This window comes from Sabethes cyaneus, chromosome 1 (genome assembly GCF_943734655.1).
Source record: "Sabethes cyaneus chromosome 1, idSabCyanKW18_F2, whole genome shotgun sequence".
In the NCBI taxonomy this organism is placed as follows: Eukaryota; Metazoa; Arthropoda; class Insecta; order Diptera; family Culicidae; genus Sabethes; species Sabethes cyaneus.
This window is the reverse complement of record NC_071353.1, coordinates 54,423,792-54,441,856: the sequence shown is the minus strand read 5'-3', so window position 1 is coordinate 54,441,856 and position 18,065 is coordinate 54,423,792. Positions and strand designations below refer to the sequence as shown.

Below are 18,065 nucleotides of genomic sequence, written 5' to 3'. Positions count from 1 at the left end.
GCTTTGAGTCCCCTTCGCGGCAAACCGGATCCTGAACATAGAATTTCTTGCTACGCCTAACCTTTTTGTTGAACGCCAACCTGTCTGCTCTGAGCTGAATCCCACGACCTTCGATATCTACCTCGATTTAAGCCTTCTGAACTAGGACTAGGATTGGGACCAGACTGGGACTAGGACTAGAACCAGGACCTAGACCAGGACTAGGAATGAAACCAGAGCTTGGACTTAAAAGTTGGACTTGGATTTGGGCTTGTTCTAAACTTGTTCTGAACTTGCTTTGAACATACACTTGAATTCTTCTGAACTTGTTCTGGATTTATTCTGATTGGACAGGTTCCGGACTTGCTCTGTACTTTTTTAAGCTTTTTTAACCCAAAGGAACAGTCATCACTGTTCTGAACTTGCTCTAGGCTGGACTGAACATGGACTTTATTTTCTTTATTTTACAATTCATCTGACATGTCAGTCTTAATGAATTACGCTATAATAAGCTAGAGCTTGTAATCATTCGCTTAAATTTATGCAAAGGTTCACCAAATTGGACTTAAGCTGGCACTTAGACTTCGACTTATTCTAGAATTGTTCAAGACATGCTCTGGACCTATCCTGGGATTGGTTTGCACTTGTTCTGAACTTTTCCCAGACTTGTTCGTGGCTTATTGTTACTGAATGTTCTCGTATTATTCTGGACTTATTCTAAATTTCTTCTTGATTTGACCTGAACTTGTTTTGAACCTGCTCTGGAATGATTCTGGTTCTGCACTTGTTCGGGAATTGCTTTTGACTTGTTCTAAACTTGTTCTGGACTTGTTCTGAACTTGCTCCAGACTTTTTCTGGACTTGCTCTGGACTTGCTTCAAACTTGTTCTGAACTTTCTCCAGACTTGTTCTGAACTAGTTCTGGACTGTCAGTCAAAGGGTCAGTCATCACTGTACTCAACTTGCTATCGACTGGACTGAACTGGTACATGAACTGGGGCTTTGACTTCGACTTGTTCTGGACTTTCTCTGGACCTGTCCTGGGTTTGATTTGGACTTGTTCTGGACTGGTTCTAAACTTGTTGTTTAATTTTCCTAGACTTGTTCGTGGTTTGTTCCGAAATTGTTTTCGTATTATTCTGGACCTGTTCTGAATTTGTTCTTGATTTGATCTGAACTTGTTCTGTACCTGCTCTGGAATGATTCTGCTACTGAACTTGTTCTGGACTTGCTCTAAGCTTATTCTGTACTTGTTCTGGACTGATTGAGGACTTTTCTGGACTTATTCTGGACTTTTTTTTTCCTGTATGGACTCATCACTGCGACCATTATGGTTAGATCTATTGTGATATCGCCCGGGTGTTTGTTGTATAACCCGCACTGCATTTATTTTGGCTATAGTCGCTATTGAGTGAGCGATATGCTTATTGAAAATTTTTTTTTTTATGCGTGCTTGTGTGTAATTGGGTACCCTTCTATCAATACTTTACTCTACTTTACCCACCTCGTTCCACATGACAGCGCACAGTCCCCAATTATAGTCATCCCTGGCGTAGCAAACCAGTGCATTTTTACTATAAGGGTCTCATTTTTGCACTGTCAATAGGCCATATCGGGATAATATAGAACTCAGCATGAAGGAAGGGCGATGAGGGGCCTGAGAATAAACCCATGCTAAAGTCACTTTGACATCGAATGGCCTGATTCTACTAAGATTCGAACCCATGACCATTCGCTTGTCAAAGCAGACTCGGTAACCTTGCGGCTACAGAGCCCCTCTATTCTGGACTTGCTCCAGCCTTGTCTGAACTAGTTCTGGACTGGTTCTGGAATATTTCTGGACTTATTCTGAACTTGCTCTAGACTTACTCAGCACTTTTTCTGAATTTGTTCTGGATTTATTCTGGACGTGTTCTGGACTTGTACTGGCTTGCTGGGTACTGGTTCTGGACTTATTTTGAGTTTTTTTATGTGGTTTAAACCCAAAGGGTCAGTCATAACTGTTCTGAACTTGTTCCCAACTTGCACTAGACTGGACTGAACTTGAACTTGAACTGGGACTTGGACTTCGACTTGTTCTAGACTTGTTCAGGACTTTCTCTAGACCTGTCTGGGCTTGGTTTGGACTTGTTCTGGACTTGCTCTGGACTTGTTCTGAACTAGTTCTGGACTTATTTTGGAGTGGTTCTAGAATTTTTCTGGACTTGTTCTGAACTTGCTCCAGACTTGTTCCGAACTTGTTTCGGCCTTTAATTTGTCCTTATTCTGTGCCTCTGCGTGTGTTTAGTCTCGTCAGCATATGCAATCTGGACTTATGACTCAAAAAATCTTGATACGGAAGTAGCGGACGAGAAGAGCAAAAATGCGATATTGCGTTCGGACCCGTTTTGTACAGACAATGATGTATCTTGTAGAGTTATTGCGCAAATATTCCAAATTTTTTCAAATGTTAACTTCCTCCTTTGCACTAACGTGGTGCGATGTTATTATTGCTTACATTTTAACGTTATTATAATTTTTTTAACATAAAGATATCTATAAAATTCGTGCGGCAGACTTTTTCAGTAATTAGTAAAAATAAAGTATCAAGTACGTAGCCAAAGACTGTTTTTTCAGACTGGTCAGGAAATTTGTAATAGAAAATGGATTTTTTACATTTCAAATGCAAACTTTCACGCGACGAAAATTATTTCAACTAGGTATATATTGTGAGTTTCATTGAAAATTATCAACCGCGCAACTCCAAAATGAAATGCTCTTTCATAGTTGCCGGGTCGATTTTGATATTATTGGAAGAAATTATCAGAAATCATAAAGTTTTAGTTACTTTTGATGACCCAGTTAGGTGAACAACATGCCTGTTTACAGCATTCTGGCAAAAGTTCTAGCGCGGTGTTTCCTTTAGACCGCGTGTAACTTTGGGCAAAGCACCCAATATGGTTTGGGTCGTACATGCTACACACCTACAGATACTAGCGAACCTAGCGGTACAGAGGGACCTTTTCCTCTAAAGGCACACAAAAGCCTACGAAAGCATATAGAAACGTGCTATTAATTTCATACCAAGGACTTCACGATGAAATGAATAAACTGTTTTGAGTAGTTTCAACTTTAAGGCCAAGCCAGCGCACTAGAGAGAGAAAAAAGATGAAGCAAAACTTCCAATGAGAGTGCGCTATTTATTAGATGGGATTAGATGGAGTATTCAATCAACTGTAGTGACATATCATAGGAGGCATGAGTTTTACACACAATGATGTATTCGAAAAACTTTCGTAGCGTTATTTAAGAAATATTTAAGATTTTCAAAATGCTATTTTTCTCGATCGCACCAACGCTGTTTGATGCTTGCGCTGCTTCGGCCTTAACAAAATGTTAAAAAAAACTATCAGATTTTTCAAAAGGTTATCAGATCATCGCAAACAAATCAATCAAATTTGGCAACAGATTGATAAAGGAACCAACCCCGAATTGTTGATTGATGCATAGATACTAATATTTTTTCTGAATGAACTGTTTTGTCCAAGCCAGGTATATAAAAAAAACAACGCCAATCTCAAAATGTAGGACACACACACTTATATATTTGGCCTGATCCAGGGTTGCCTTTACTTCGCAGCCTATGCCGCATATTATGTCTTTCCGGCGTCGAACTGCCCGTAGGGATTGTGGTTGACAAAATAAATAGCAGGTGTCAATTATGGGTGATATTCTCACGGCGATGACAGGCTCACTCTATGGCTCCATGGGCTCGGATCTCTGCTAGCCTCTCGTCTAGTGCGCTGCCATTTCATCGGCGGTCATATCAATAAAATGAGATCTTCTGTCGTTTTTCCCGGGGTTTATAATGTTGTCATTTGTTTCCGGGCCAGCACTAAACTGGGCGTGGGCGCAATCGGACCGGTTCAATAGAATCGAATGGGCGTTTGGTGGTAAGGTGAAAGCTATCCGAAACCAGCCGATAGCTGAAAAAGTGAGAATAGCTAGACGGCAACAACTGGAGTAATAAATAAGAAAGGTAAGAAAATCTACATTCACATTATTGGTGATAAAAGTGATATTGAAAGCTTTTTCATTTATTGCCTGAAAAGAGTGGAGAAGAGCTTCGGCACGTAACGGAGAATACGAATCAATTTTCGACGATAATTTGATGTGATATTTGGCTTCTAGGACCAATAGATACATACTTCAAAATAAACTGTTCATTAGTCAACAGTTCAACAATCAACAGTTATATTTTATATGAATGACCAAAATTATTCATTTTCATATTCGAAGTCCACCAAGCTTAAAATTCACCAAAAACGGTCAAAGCTTTTTATTTCTTCGTTTTTATTTAATACTAGCTGACCCGACAAACAAGTTTTGCAAGTTTCTGGGGAATTCATAGGTATATACAAATTTTCCTCACAGTAAAGTAGAAAACAACTGCCCCCATTGCTTAGCCTGATAAAATAAAGCAGATAGCATTTAAATATTTGCCATCATTACAAACCATTTCGCCGAATACCATTTTGCGGAACACCAATTCCCGGTTGACCATAACGCGGAATATAGAATTTCGTAAAATACCATTTCGCGAAAAACCTTACGCGGGATGTACCATTTCACGGAAAATCTTTTCATAGAAAGTACCATTTCGCAGGGGTGACCCAACTGAAGGAAAGTAATAGAGGTCAGTAGATCTAAGAAAATAAATAAACCTAGACAGAGGTGATCTCTACGGGGGGCTGCCCCCCGCAGTAGCCGGCGCTTCCGACGGCAGGTCGCCTGCAACACTCGCGCCTGTGGCCGTCTCGCGCTGAATTATCTAATGTTACTATTGATAGTTTTTGGTGGTCTTGTTATTGATTAATGTTTTATGAAAGAGTCTAAAATTTCTCGAGTTCGATAAGTTTTTGAGTAACGCAAAAATTTCTGTTTTATTTGTATGAGAGTCCTTATCCCCCTACCACAGGGGTGAGGGGTCTCAAACCTTAATTAAAAAAATTCCTGCCTCCAAACCCCCCCCCCCCCCTCCCCATGCCAAATTTGGTTCCATTTGCTTGATTAGTTATCGAGTTATGAGGAAATTTGTATTTCATTTGTATAGGAGCACGCCTTCCTAAAGTGGGGAGAGGTTTCAATTCACCATAGAAAAAATTCTTGTCTCCTAAAACACCCACATGTCAAATTTTGTTCAATTTGCTTGATTAGTTCTCGAGTTATGAGGAAATTTGTATTTCATTTGTATGGAAGCCCCCCCTCTTAAAAGGGAGAGGGGTCTTTATTCCCCTCCTAAAGAGGTCAATTCACCATAGAAAAAAATTGCCTACAAAAACACTCACATGCTAAATTTGGTTCCATTTGCTTGATTAGTTCTCGAGTTATAAGGAAATTTGTATTTCATTTGTATGGGAACTCCCCTCCTAAAAAGGCAAGGGGTCTCAATTCATCATAGAAAAAATTCATGCCTCCAAAAACACCCACATGTAAAATTTTGTTCCATTTGCTTGATTAATTCTCGAATTATGCAGAAATTTGTGTTTCATTTGTATGGGAGCTCCCCCCTCTTAGTGGGAGGAGGGGTCTCTAACCATCATAAGAACCTTCCCTGGCCCCAAAAACCCCTGTATGCAAATTTTCACGCCGATCGGTTCAGTAGTTTTCGATTCTAAAAGGAACATAGGGACGGACAGACAGGCAGAAATCCATTTTTATAGGTATAGATACAGATACAGTAGTGTTCCGATTTTGTCCATCCCCGATTTTATTAGCTTTTTATCCCGATTTTGTCAGCCTATAAATTTTGCTTAACTTTTGTGCTTTTAAACATGATTTATAATACTTTTCAGACTGATTGGAACTATTCCAATTCTCTGGGGAGAGTTTTTGAATAAAATGATGCCTTCTTGCGAGTTATTCGGGGCCATTAGGGTATTTATTTAGTAAAAGTTCTATAGTTCCTAAACAAGTAAAGATGGAGGTATACTATATTCAGCAATGTTGTGTATTTTTATTATTTGTAAAACTAAGTAAAACAGGAAAAAGTCATACAACAACTACAAATAGAAAAACTGATTTTTCATTTATTAGAAATAGGATTTTTCTAACTTTGCTGAAGAGATAGAAGGTTACTGTTCAGCAAAATTTTTTGTAATAATATTCTGTAAAACTTTGCAGAACACATCAATGTGTGATGTTGAAACTGAAGAAAAATAAATTTTTTATTGCACTTTTAGGGGGATTAATCAAAATTTGAATTCCGCTGAACCATAGAACATTTAATTTTAAGAAACTCTTCCAAAGGTTCCATAAACCTAAAACCAAGTTTTCCCGCTCAAAGCTAATGCGCACCAAAAAAGGTTCTGGACCAGTGAGCTGTACCCGGTTCATTGAGCTTTCCGTTGATCAATTGAGGGTTAAAATTTAATTTTTAGTAGAAGTCTTCGATATTGCAAGGTCTTAAGTCTTGAATTTTGAGAAAAAATACGAAATTTTTTGTCCCGATTTTGTCAGTTTCCCCATTTTGTCAGCCTAAAATTCAACATGGGCCTGACAAAATCGGAACATTACTGTATTATGTATTCTGCCATTGACTTGTAAGCTTGACAAATGGTAAAAAGATAAAATAAAATCGTTCATTTGGTAGCTGAAAATGATTGGCCTGACGATATAGTGAAATATTATTGCTTTACATTTTAAGATGCTGATTACAAGCTAATTTCTCTTGCAACAATCAACAAACACTTTCAAGAACTTGTGAAGCCGGATTCAATCGTCTCTAGTACGAACTATCGAGTATAATACCAGATAATTAGCTATAAGCTTGAAGCCAACTCCAAGCAACGCAGCAATATCATTAAGAAACAGCGCGAGCAGAAGAGATTCCAAGTTGCTACCTCGAGGAACACCGGAAAAAATAATAAACAACGAATGGAAGTAGGAATCAAGATAGGCTCGTTGAAAGTTGTTGCATAAGTAAGAACTAAGTTATTTCGTGAAATTCTGAGAGGTATCAAGTCTCAAAATTTTGTGCAGCAGTATTCTATAGTCTGTACGTTTGACGCTACTCTTAGATCAGAATAGATTACATTAAGTTGTGCTTTTTATTCCATGTAGACTCAATATGCAAGGAGACGTGCAATCCAAGGTTCATGTATCAACCGGTCATACGTTCGTATTGGTCAGAAGAAATAAAGCACTTTGTGCTAGCAACAATAAAACTGCTAACTATTATTTCAAATAGTTTGAGTGCTACAGAGAGACTGATAATGCCATAGTTCCGATGGTCGCCACTCTAAATAACAGAAAATATGAATAACTGCTTGTAGAAGCTACGGCAATTTGCCATGCTCGAATGACTTTGCCCAAAGCACAGCCACCGAGGATTAAACAACAGGTGAAAACTAGAACTGTATCTAGTGATGTACCATCAGTTTCGGAACAACTTGCCCGTTACAATATTTTCGCAGCTGACAGAATCATTTCGAAACTTATTTCGAACGTGCTTCGGTCCACCAATATAACAGGAACATCAGCAGAAGCGATAGCAGTCTCCGAATCCAATGTAGATTTTCCGGTGGAAGATCCTATACATTGGTACATAAAGGTGCTCCAAACCTACGGCCGAACTCAGTAGATGAAATGCATCGGAATGTTTCTAATTAAATTTCCTGGAATTTAAATTTACCGAAATAGTTTCCATTTTACCTCAAACAACGAAGCAGCAAAATTCATTCAAAGTTAATGCTTCGCTCTTTCAATGTCGGTGACAGTAAGTTGACGACTTCAAGGTGGAATTAATTTTAAGAAGCCAAGCGCTGATCTGGAATGTTTCGGTCTGGCGAAATATTTGAAGCGACTCCTACCCGGAAATCTGCTTACCGGCACACAAAAGTCAAATTAAGAATCTCGAATCATTTCAACCTTTTCAGTTCATATGCCACCGACACGCAATCCGTGCCCACCAGCCAAATGCTAAAGGTTAATGGTAGCTTTTCCACCGTTTTAACTTTGCTAGCAGCAAAGAAGGGAAAAAATAAACATTCAAACCAGGTGACATTGCGAAGAAATAGTCTACCATTATCTCTAGTGGACATCATTTTTCACTCGGCGTCTTCCGGTTGAACGTATGTTTGTGTGAGACTGTTTTTCTCCGGCGGAGCGTTCCAGCGTTTAGCAAACAGTCTTCGGTTTTCTAAAAAGGTAAAAAAGCCACCGAAACGTCTTTGCAGTTGACAATGATGTCAGAAGCAGCGTTCGGAAGAGTAGTAGGGTAGTAGCGTCTTAAGGAGTGAACGATAAGAAGAAAGCTCTGTACATTTTGAAGCTTTTGATTCCAAGAGACGATTGTTTGCGGTCGAGTGAAAGTAATCCTCTTCGCAGCAGAAACTCAAGACTATCCTGCCCGGCACAGCAGAGTGCCAACGCTTTGTTCCTAAAATGTTACTTACTGTATAAGAGGGTACACGTCTACAGGTGACAGATTTTCCCTTTTGTTTGCTAATTGATGGACGCATTAGGGTTTCCATTATCATCCAAGGATAGCATTAGAAAATGGTTCTCCGGCAAATGTGATCCTTTCTCAGATATGTTGACATGAGCTGTCGATTAACCTTACCAGGTAGGTTTATCCAGGCTACACTAGCTTAGCAATAAAAGTTTAATACTTGAACTGTAAAGCTAAAATGGTTGAGTTTTAGTGGTTAGGTAAATGGCTAGACACGTATATTTATTGCAAGAACATTCATTTGCTTGATAGCGGTTAAATGTTACTAAAATTATATTTATTTATGTTCACACTTGTAAAAAATCTTGTAAATTTATGTTTGTTGACATGCACATACAAGGAGCATTGCGAACAATGTAATAACATGTGTTATTTTACAATTTCCATGCCCTCTTAGTTGGTACCGAGATATGATACTGGTCTAACAAGCCAGTCGTCGCATGTTCAAATCTCAACTGAGAGAGGCTGTAGGAAAACCTGAACCAATTCCGTAAGTGCGTAAGAACAAGTTAAGTATAGCAGCTCGTGCACCTGCGGATCAAATTTTCATACTCCAATAAATCGTTCAGAAACGACGGGAGTACACCGTGTCTGCACGTCATATTTTCGTGAATTTCAGGACAGCTTACGATACAGTCGTTTCGGGGGCACTCTCGACTCTCGACTCTCGAGTCCCTTAGACTCGTACCTAGAGTAAGGGAATGAGTTATCCTGTACGTTGTTTAACATCGCCTTTCAGTGTATGATTGGACGAGCAGGCATAGAAACGAGAGTCACCTAGGTTTCACGGTCGACGGATATTTGGAATCTCTGGTCATCGCCGACTATAACGCGCGTAACAAGATCCTACGACCCACTCAAGCTGAAAATCGGGCCTTCATTGACCATCGGAAGATGTTTCGATCAAGCAGACACTGTAGAAATCGCTAATCAGACCGTTAGTCTGACGTGGCCGGCCCACCGCAGTCTCCCAACTTTCGCCAGGTGGACTTGCAGCTCGTGGTTAATACGCCTACGCCACTCGTCGCTTTCCGTTTGTACTCCGTCAAACATAGTCCGCATTGCATTTCGTTCAAATACAGCAAGTACACGTATGTTTTCCGTAAGCAAAGTTACAGTTACAGCAACGTCCGTCGAGTACTACCGGTCTGATTAGCTTAGTGCGGCGGCGCAAGCCTGTTGATCGAAACGTCTTGCGGAGCTTGAATGCGTCGTTGAGTCTTTTTACTCGTAGTGTTGTCGGTGGTGACCAGAGATCCCAAATATGAACTCATCAATTCATAATGAACTCATCAATCACTTCCAGCTCATGACTGTCAATAGTCACTGTCCGTGAGTAGTGAACGTTGATTTCTCTGGAGCCTCTTCCTACCACATATTTGGTCATATATTGATTTGTAACCCGAACCTCCTAACCTCCGTTTTTATAGTCTGGTGTAGATTGCTTCCGCCGTCCCAAGGTTTCTAGTAATGATGTCGAAGTCCTCTGGGAAAGTTAAAAGTTACTGTTACTACTACTACTATTACTTTTGTTGAATATCGTTCGTCTCGTTTCGACGCCCGCAAGCCGGATCACACCTTCAAAAATTGATTTTGAAATTTACAGAATCAATGACTACTCATTTCTCCTTAAGTCCTATGATGGTTCAGTTACGTTTTCGCCAGATCTCCCCAGCTTCCATTATAGCAGATGCGTGCTACAATGGTGCAATGACTGGAATCCCGGGGTAAGATGGCCCCCCTCAGCAAATAAAATGGTAGCATAAAATGTGTGTGGAAATTCGGCATTTGTTATTCCTCACATGAATGAGCATTCATTTATCTACCATTAAAAATTATATAAAGAATTAATTAGTCTATTTTACCAAGATTTATCATCAATTTTTGAAACGTCTAAAAGTTTTTATACTCACAACCAGCTGGGGTAAGAAGGGCCATCAAAGGGGTAAGAAGGACCATGGCGAAGTAAGGCAGATTGTGGCAGATTTGAAGGATTGTTAGCGTTTAAACATAATTTCAGTAATAATAACTAAATTATAACAAGTTAGAAACTAAAAGTAGACGTTATCTCACTCTAGTGGTTGTTATTTACTCTTATCTTTACGGTATTTTTGATGATATCTCAGCAGCACGTTTGCTTTTTGTAATATTCTTCATTTTGGGTAGCGGTAGAATGCAGTAAGGTAACACATAAAATGAGCCGTCAAGTGAATTAGAATTGACATTCTGTTAGATATAAATTTACATCGATTGTGTTATTCGACTGACACTTATTGGCTTCTTTTGACGTGGGAGACTTGCGGAGCTTCTATAGCGGGTTTCTACACAAAAGAGCACTGATTCCACCAAATTGTTCCCAGTTCCGTCCAATTGGACGTGTTGGATGATAATGAGTCAGATGAAGAATGAGTGAATCGGCTGGCTAAGGCCCCGTACAGACTAAACGCGACACGACTTCGCTCACATTCGTTTAAATACGCAGCCCTGCTTCCGGCGAAAAAGTGCTGCGTATTTAAATGGATGTGAGCGAAGTCGCATCGCATTTACTCTGGCGGTACCCTAAGGCCCAGTACAGAGTAAACGCGACAGTGACGCGATACGACTTCGCTCTCATGTTGCTAAATGCACAGTCCTGCTTCGGGCGAAAAAGGGCTGCGCGTATAACTACAGCAAGAAATGTCGCGTCAGCGTCGCGTCGCATGTCGCTTGCACTCTGGCGGTACCCTAAGACTATGACTGAAGAAGGTGAGCGCCGGTTGACGAACGGTATCAACGGTGAATGGTTTGTCTCCGTTTTTTCATGAAATGTAATATTATTATCTAGGGTTTTTTCTAATTCCCGTCGTAATAAGTAAAGCCATTCTAATTTTCGTCATTTGTTGAATGGATTTAATGAATACTCCAAAAGTTCTTGTGCGGATTTAACTAAAACACACTTACCTACCGATCCGTGAACTTTGAAATCACTGAAAAACGATTATTAAAGCATATTATTGAAATTACGCAACTGACTTTATTTCTAAAATTCGTCGTACCGTTTAAAATCCGTCCATCAAAATTTTTCATCGTCCGAACTAAAAATCACAACAATGTTTACGAAGCTAACGCGCATGTATTTGTGTAGGACGGCATGACAAATGTTATTCTACAAAATTTCTGCAGGTCAGACATGTTTTCCTGGCTGTAGAATAACGACAATGCCTTGCGTGAGTTAGTTTCATTTATGAATGACGGAAATTAAAACGATTAGTCGACATTGTCTTCTTCGTCGCACGAAAAACGTAGGAAATTTGGCTGGTAAGACTTCTTTAATGATAAAAAGCATTTAAATAGATCTCAGCTCACTTTGATTGATCGCGTATGATAGACAACTGACTAAAATATTAGGGAATAAGTTTTGCATTGTGTGTCATAAAAATGCTGATATTTTTAATAATTTGTGTTGGATAGGACGAAAATAGGCAATTACGACGTTGTAGCAACATACCCTATGTATTATTCCTAGAAATGGTTTCGGTTAAAAAGTAAAGCCTTGGACACAGACAAACAGACATAACTCTTGGAAGAAAAATCAACCGGAAATTATCGTCCCTCACATTTAGCCTAAACACTAGCACCATGTATGATCGACATTCCCAAATATCAAATAGTAACATGGGCATCCCTCGAAGTAGCAAGTACTTTTTATGGAGAATTCTTCTTTTGTCAAAAAGCGCCACTTTGACCAAAACGGAGACATTCCCAACGAAGCCCAAATTTGAAATGACGATTTAATCGGTACGAAGAATGGATAAAGAGTGTTATGTCTGTTTGTCTGTGCCTTGGGCGTATACCGTTTTTAGACATTACCCTTCTTTATTGACAGACTTCGCAGCCGGCTGTTAGAGTACAGGAGAATTACGGGGCCAGTGCAACGATCCTACTGACTCTATCTAGCAAGCACCGCCTAGCCGAAATTCGAACATATTGCGGAGTTTTCACCTATTTAGAGTCCCACGCGAAAATTATTAGCGTGGTTATTTTCTGCGTTTACCACACATGTTTGCAATTTAGCAATTTGAACCATCAGTTTTTCATTATTGCTTCCCCACTGCACCCCTCCTTGCTTGACAAGCATAGTTTCAGTGTATTTAGCAAGTACAGGATAATTATTATTAAAAAACGTATTTGCGTAGGACTCGTAAAATGGCTGCAAGGTACAATACGACGACTGGCTTATTGGACTAGCATCGCACCTCGAAGCTAACTGGACGGTTCGATTAAAAGAATTGTTGGAAAATGCGCGCACTCGATAGTGCTCCATTTCTAATTGATCTAAGTTTTATGAACGCGAGAGTTAACTCTGCCAGCTAATCGTAATGACTTTAATGATCTCGTTGCGTTGTGTCTCGACACTGTGGCTTTTCACGAACTATTGTTGTTGCAGTTGAAAACCGTAATAATCGACTCGCGACATTCGGTTTTATTCTTGTTATGTGTGTCGCAATTATGTCGCACGTGGTGCGCTGTGATCGCACATTGATGCACTATACAGCGCACCACGTGCGACGTAATTGCGACACACAGAACAAGAATAAAACCGAATGTCGCGAGTCGATTATTACGGTTTTGAACTGCAACAACAATAACTAATATCGTTGCGTGTCTCTATTTACCGTTACGACTATCGTTTGTGCGTACTTGTTAGGTCATGTTTCTGCATATTGCGGAGACAAACAATCATAACGGGGTGAATCATTTGCTTTGCTATCGTTTCTCACAAGATGAGTTTGCGTGTTTTCTTTTGATAATATATATGAAGGCGAGAGTTAATTGATCGGAAACAAGGAAAATTACTGGTGAGAACGTTCTACTTTCTTTCATTCTAATATGTAGTTTTATTCATAAAATTATTCATACACAATATATTTTTGTAAACTAGGTTACCAGAGTTTTTCTAGAAGAACTCTATTAACGAAGAATTATTAAATCATGTCTACACACGATTGAGTGCAAACAAATAAATAAGTAAATAATTTTTTAATTTTTTTTTAAACACTAATGAAAATTGCGTGAGTATTTGCGCATCCTCTAAAATAGGTGTTTAACTATAACATACCCAGTCCCTTTCTACGAAGGTAAGAACACAGCCAGATGTATGGTGTACTTACAGGTAGGGTTTATTTCAAATTCCCGTCATAGTAAGGAAAGCCACTCTAATTTTCTACATTTCTTAGGTGAATTTAATGAAGAATCCAAAAGATCTGCTGCTGATTTGACTCAAACACACTTACCTTCCGTTCCGTGCCCTTTGAATTCACTAAAAAGCGATTAATAAAGCATTTGATTGAAATTACGCAACTGACTTTATATCTTAAATTCGTCGTACCGTTTTAAAATCCGTCCATCAAAATTTTTCATCGTCCAAACTAAAAATCACAATAAGGTTTACGAAGCTAGCGCTCATGTATTTGTGTAGGACAGCATGACAAATGTTATTCTACTAAATTTCTGTAGGTTATGCAAGTTTTCCCGGCTGCAGAATAACAACAATGCGTTGCGAGAGTTATTTTCATTTTATGAATAACGGAAATTGAAGCGATTAGTCGACATTTTCTTCTTCGTCGCACGAAAAAACGTTGGAAATTTAGCTGCTAGGAATTCTTTAATGAAAAAAGCTTGTAAATAGATCTCAGCTCACTTTGATTGATCGCGTATGAGAGGCAGCAAACTAAAATATTAGGGAATAACTAATTTTGCATTGTGTGTCATAAAAATCGCTGATATTTTTAATAATTTGTGTTGGATAGGACGGGTACAGGCAATTACGAGAAAGCAGCAACATACCCTACTAGTGTATCATTTTGAAATGTGTATTTTTAAAGCGCTTATTTTTTTATTATATTGTAAAAGCCGACTTGCCTCCCACTCATTACTTATCGAGTTTCAATACCAAGAATTGCTTTTAAATAATCACATTCTGGTTCATGGCTCTGTATAATGAATGAACCGGCAAACCTGAACGCATTTTAAAAATTGTATTCAACCTGAACCGAAGAGGGGAGTGACATGCAGTGCTTTTCTGCCAGCAGAAAGAACCTGTAGTCTGCAGATTCATTCAGATAAGTCAAGCGCTTGGTGGTCTGGTACGTAGGTACGGAAACGAAGCCTGGGCACTGGTCGCTGGTGTATGAATATTCAATGACAACAATGTTCCCACCACCTCGTTGAAACGGTGACTGTTGTCAAAGTGCCCTCCGCTCGTTCACACATATACATACACATTGACACCCGAACCCATCAAAGTCTCTTGGCGGTCGAATGAATATTTACAGCCATGTTTTCGTCCACATCGACACAGATGTCGGGAAATGACACTTTGCCAAAGAGTGCACTTATGAGCGCCCTATCTAGTGGGGGACGGTGAAGATGACAAGGGTGGTTTCAGGTGGTGGGACATGGTTGTATACTAAATGAGACAGCGTGGCGCGCTCGGTCGACAAGCAGACAAGCTGCCACTGGGGACATGATCGAATCTATAGGCACAAACGTTGATGCTGTTACGATTCATTACCGCTAGAGGCGCTGCAATACGAAAAGCCAAAGGAATGAGTACAAAATAGTTGATAATTAAAAGTACAACACAGTCACAAACCGGCTCTATGCCATTCATTGGATTTAATTTTCTTCGGCAGTTATTTTGTGCGTGCAACTTTTCAAAATGATGAAGTTGGGAAGGGGGCAACCGTAAAGCCTCTCGTAAACAGAAATGAATGCACTGCGAGTCAGCCGGTTAACAGTATGTTGCAATAAAAACGGAAAGTTTGTGTAATAAAATTTATCATCTCTCGACCGGGCAAACACAGGCCTTCAAGGCTATGTGAATGAATATAGGCTGCGTACAACCGTGTCATAACGGACCGGAGTATCTTGGTGAACGGTTCGCTGTTTATTCTGCCATTGATTCGATCGAGGCACCAGAAAAGGCTTTCAATAGCAGCCGTGGTTCGTGAGATGATGATTTTTTTTATTGATATATCAGAAGTATGGCTTAGCCAGCGCTGGAAATGTTTTCGATAAATCCGATGGAGAAAATAAATAAGTTACTCAACATTACACAAATTTGGTATATACCAAGATGCCATGTGATGCAGTTCAATTGGAACTCAATTTTGGTTAAACCAAAAATAATGATATTTTGCAAAAATATCAGAAAAATTTTCTTTCAATGAAATCCCAATTGGTAGTATTAGTCCAGTTCTAGTTTCTTCAGTTTCTCTGCGTATCTGTACGTACTCAAAATAAAACAATTCCAATTTTTAATTGTCTACGAGTGCTTTAGTAGAACTCACTAATAAACTAGAAATGTTCGAACAATTTCCATTTACTTCTACAACTTGTACTAGAAATAATCGGATATTTCTTCAAACCTTTTACTTTAAACCAATTCTGTTTTTGATGTGTGAACATTTTATTTGTACCTAAATCGACACAGCGAGAAACGCAGGAGAGATGTCATAAGAAAAATATGAAAAGTTAAAGTTAAGTTATTGCTGTGGCAGTTGAAAACCGTAATAATCGACGTGCGACTTTTGGTTTTATTTTTGTTCCTTGTGTCGCAACTACGTCGCACGTGGTGCGCTGTGATCGCACATTGATGCGCTATACAGCGCACCACGTACGACATAGTTGCGACACACAGAACAATAATAAAACCGCATGTCGCACGTCGATTATTACAGTTTTCAACTGCAACGGCAATATTGTTCTTCAACCACAACTAGCACATTTCATTCACTACTTCAAATTATTTTTCCAACATTCTTCAGCAGATCTTCAAGATAATGGCTTTAAAATTCAGTAATGGTGTGTCTATACAGGGTGAAAGTTATTTTGGATGTTCATCGGATCGTAACATTAGTTTTAATGTTACCTTTTGAAGTTAGAATCAACTTAAATTCAATTGATTTGAATGCCACCAATTACCCGACATGCAAATTAAAAATAATTTTAGCATTATTTACTTATCAGACAATGTTTACATCCTGATGAACTAAACCGAAAGTAATCGAACTAAAAAACTGAAATTTTTCGTCCTTGAAATAAACTTCATTCCGAGCACCCACTAATAATCATCAGTCAATAAACGCAATTTTTTCGTACTGAACTAGCGATTCTGATAAAAATTTGATTGAAGAACGAAATATTCGCCACTTGCAACTACAAACGAACTCAAACTACCGAAACAATAACAAAGCGCAGGGCGGTCAGGTCATACAAGTTTCAGAATATTTAGGGTTGTCAGTTGTTCCAATTTGAAACGAACCCCGTTATTTAGCAATTAAGCAGTGGTTGGAGAATTCCTGAAAAATATATTGTTTGAATCGATGAACATCCCTCATGAACATACACTATTCGCCTGCCTGGCCGATAATGCATCCGTCGGCTTTGAATTTTATGACAAACATAACCTCATTTTGAGCATCGGAATTCTTTTAAAAATTGAATATTGAACATTGAGCGTGTCCGATTTAGCGGTTATAGGATGCCCGGGGACGCCGGAAAGTATTCAAAATAATATCACTATGAAAAGGGAATAGTTTAAAGTAGTATTAGGTGCTTTAGAAGCAGCAGAAGGGATATTTCGCACTTTTGCGCTGCACGCGATGCTCATATTTTCAACGATGCTATGAAGCGAGAATGTATGTGGCTAATTAGTTCTAGGTGAATTGATCCATTCGCTTCTCTGTTTTCTCATGATAAAAACGCTTGCCGATGCTCGAATTAACGTGAGTCCACGAAGGTATTTATTTCTATATTGCATTACTTATCACCTTCTCTTCACGGCAGCACAATACCGAATGCAGGGTGTAACCTTCGCGTGTTCTAAACATAGATGAGAATTACAAACGGGTGACTGCTGAATTTTACTAGGCAAAAACCAACGAGCGTTTGCAGACCACTGACTTGCCTATGTTATGGCACCCTGATACACACGGCCCATGTTGTATTTAACAGTTATTTAATTTCATGAGTAATTTTCGTTGAAACTACTGACACGAGGTTTTTTAATATTGAAACTTTTGGTTGAAGGATAACCTACAAATGGTCGAGACACGAATGGCCGAATCACAAAATGCCGAACGTCATATTCGGCCGAAAATATTCACGGCCTTCAACCTGCAATCTGCAACCTAAGAATTGGCCCAAATGAAGAAAAGTATGGATTCTTGATGTTGAACTATTGAAAAATTGAAAATAATGAATCTATGTTTTACCAGAATTCTCGCTTCGTGATTGGTTGTTGGAAATGACGTCATCAAAGTGGAAATGCGTTTTCACGCTTCAGCTTATAATTCAGTCAGTTTTCAATAGATTTCCAAGATATTTACACCAATTGATCGGAAAATCGATTTGGAAAATATTAAAAATATAGAAAACTATTGATTTTCAATGCGCGTCATTGAAAAATTGAATTATTTTCATATTTTTGCCTTCCCATATATACGATATGAGCTATGGGTTAAGCTTCCTTATGATTGTATTTAATATTTACGCCCTATAGAATCCGACGGAAAATTGTTGAGCTTCAGCTGTTGCTGCTTCCCAGGAATAA

At 39.0% G+C, this 18,065-nt stretch overlaps 1 protein-coding gene across 1 annotated transcript in view; it reads right to left on the bottom strand.

The window, feature by feature from the left end:
• LOC128733127 (uncharacterized) overlaps nucleotides 1-18,065 on the bottom strand; it is a 142,189-nt gene that overhangs the window by 29,556 nt on the left and 94,568 nt on the right. The window lies entirely within an intron of this gene.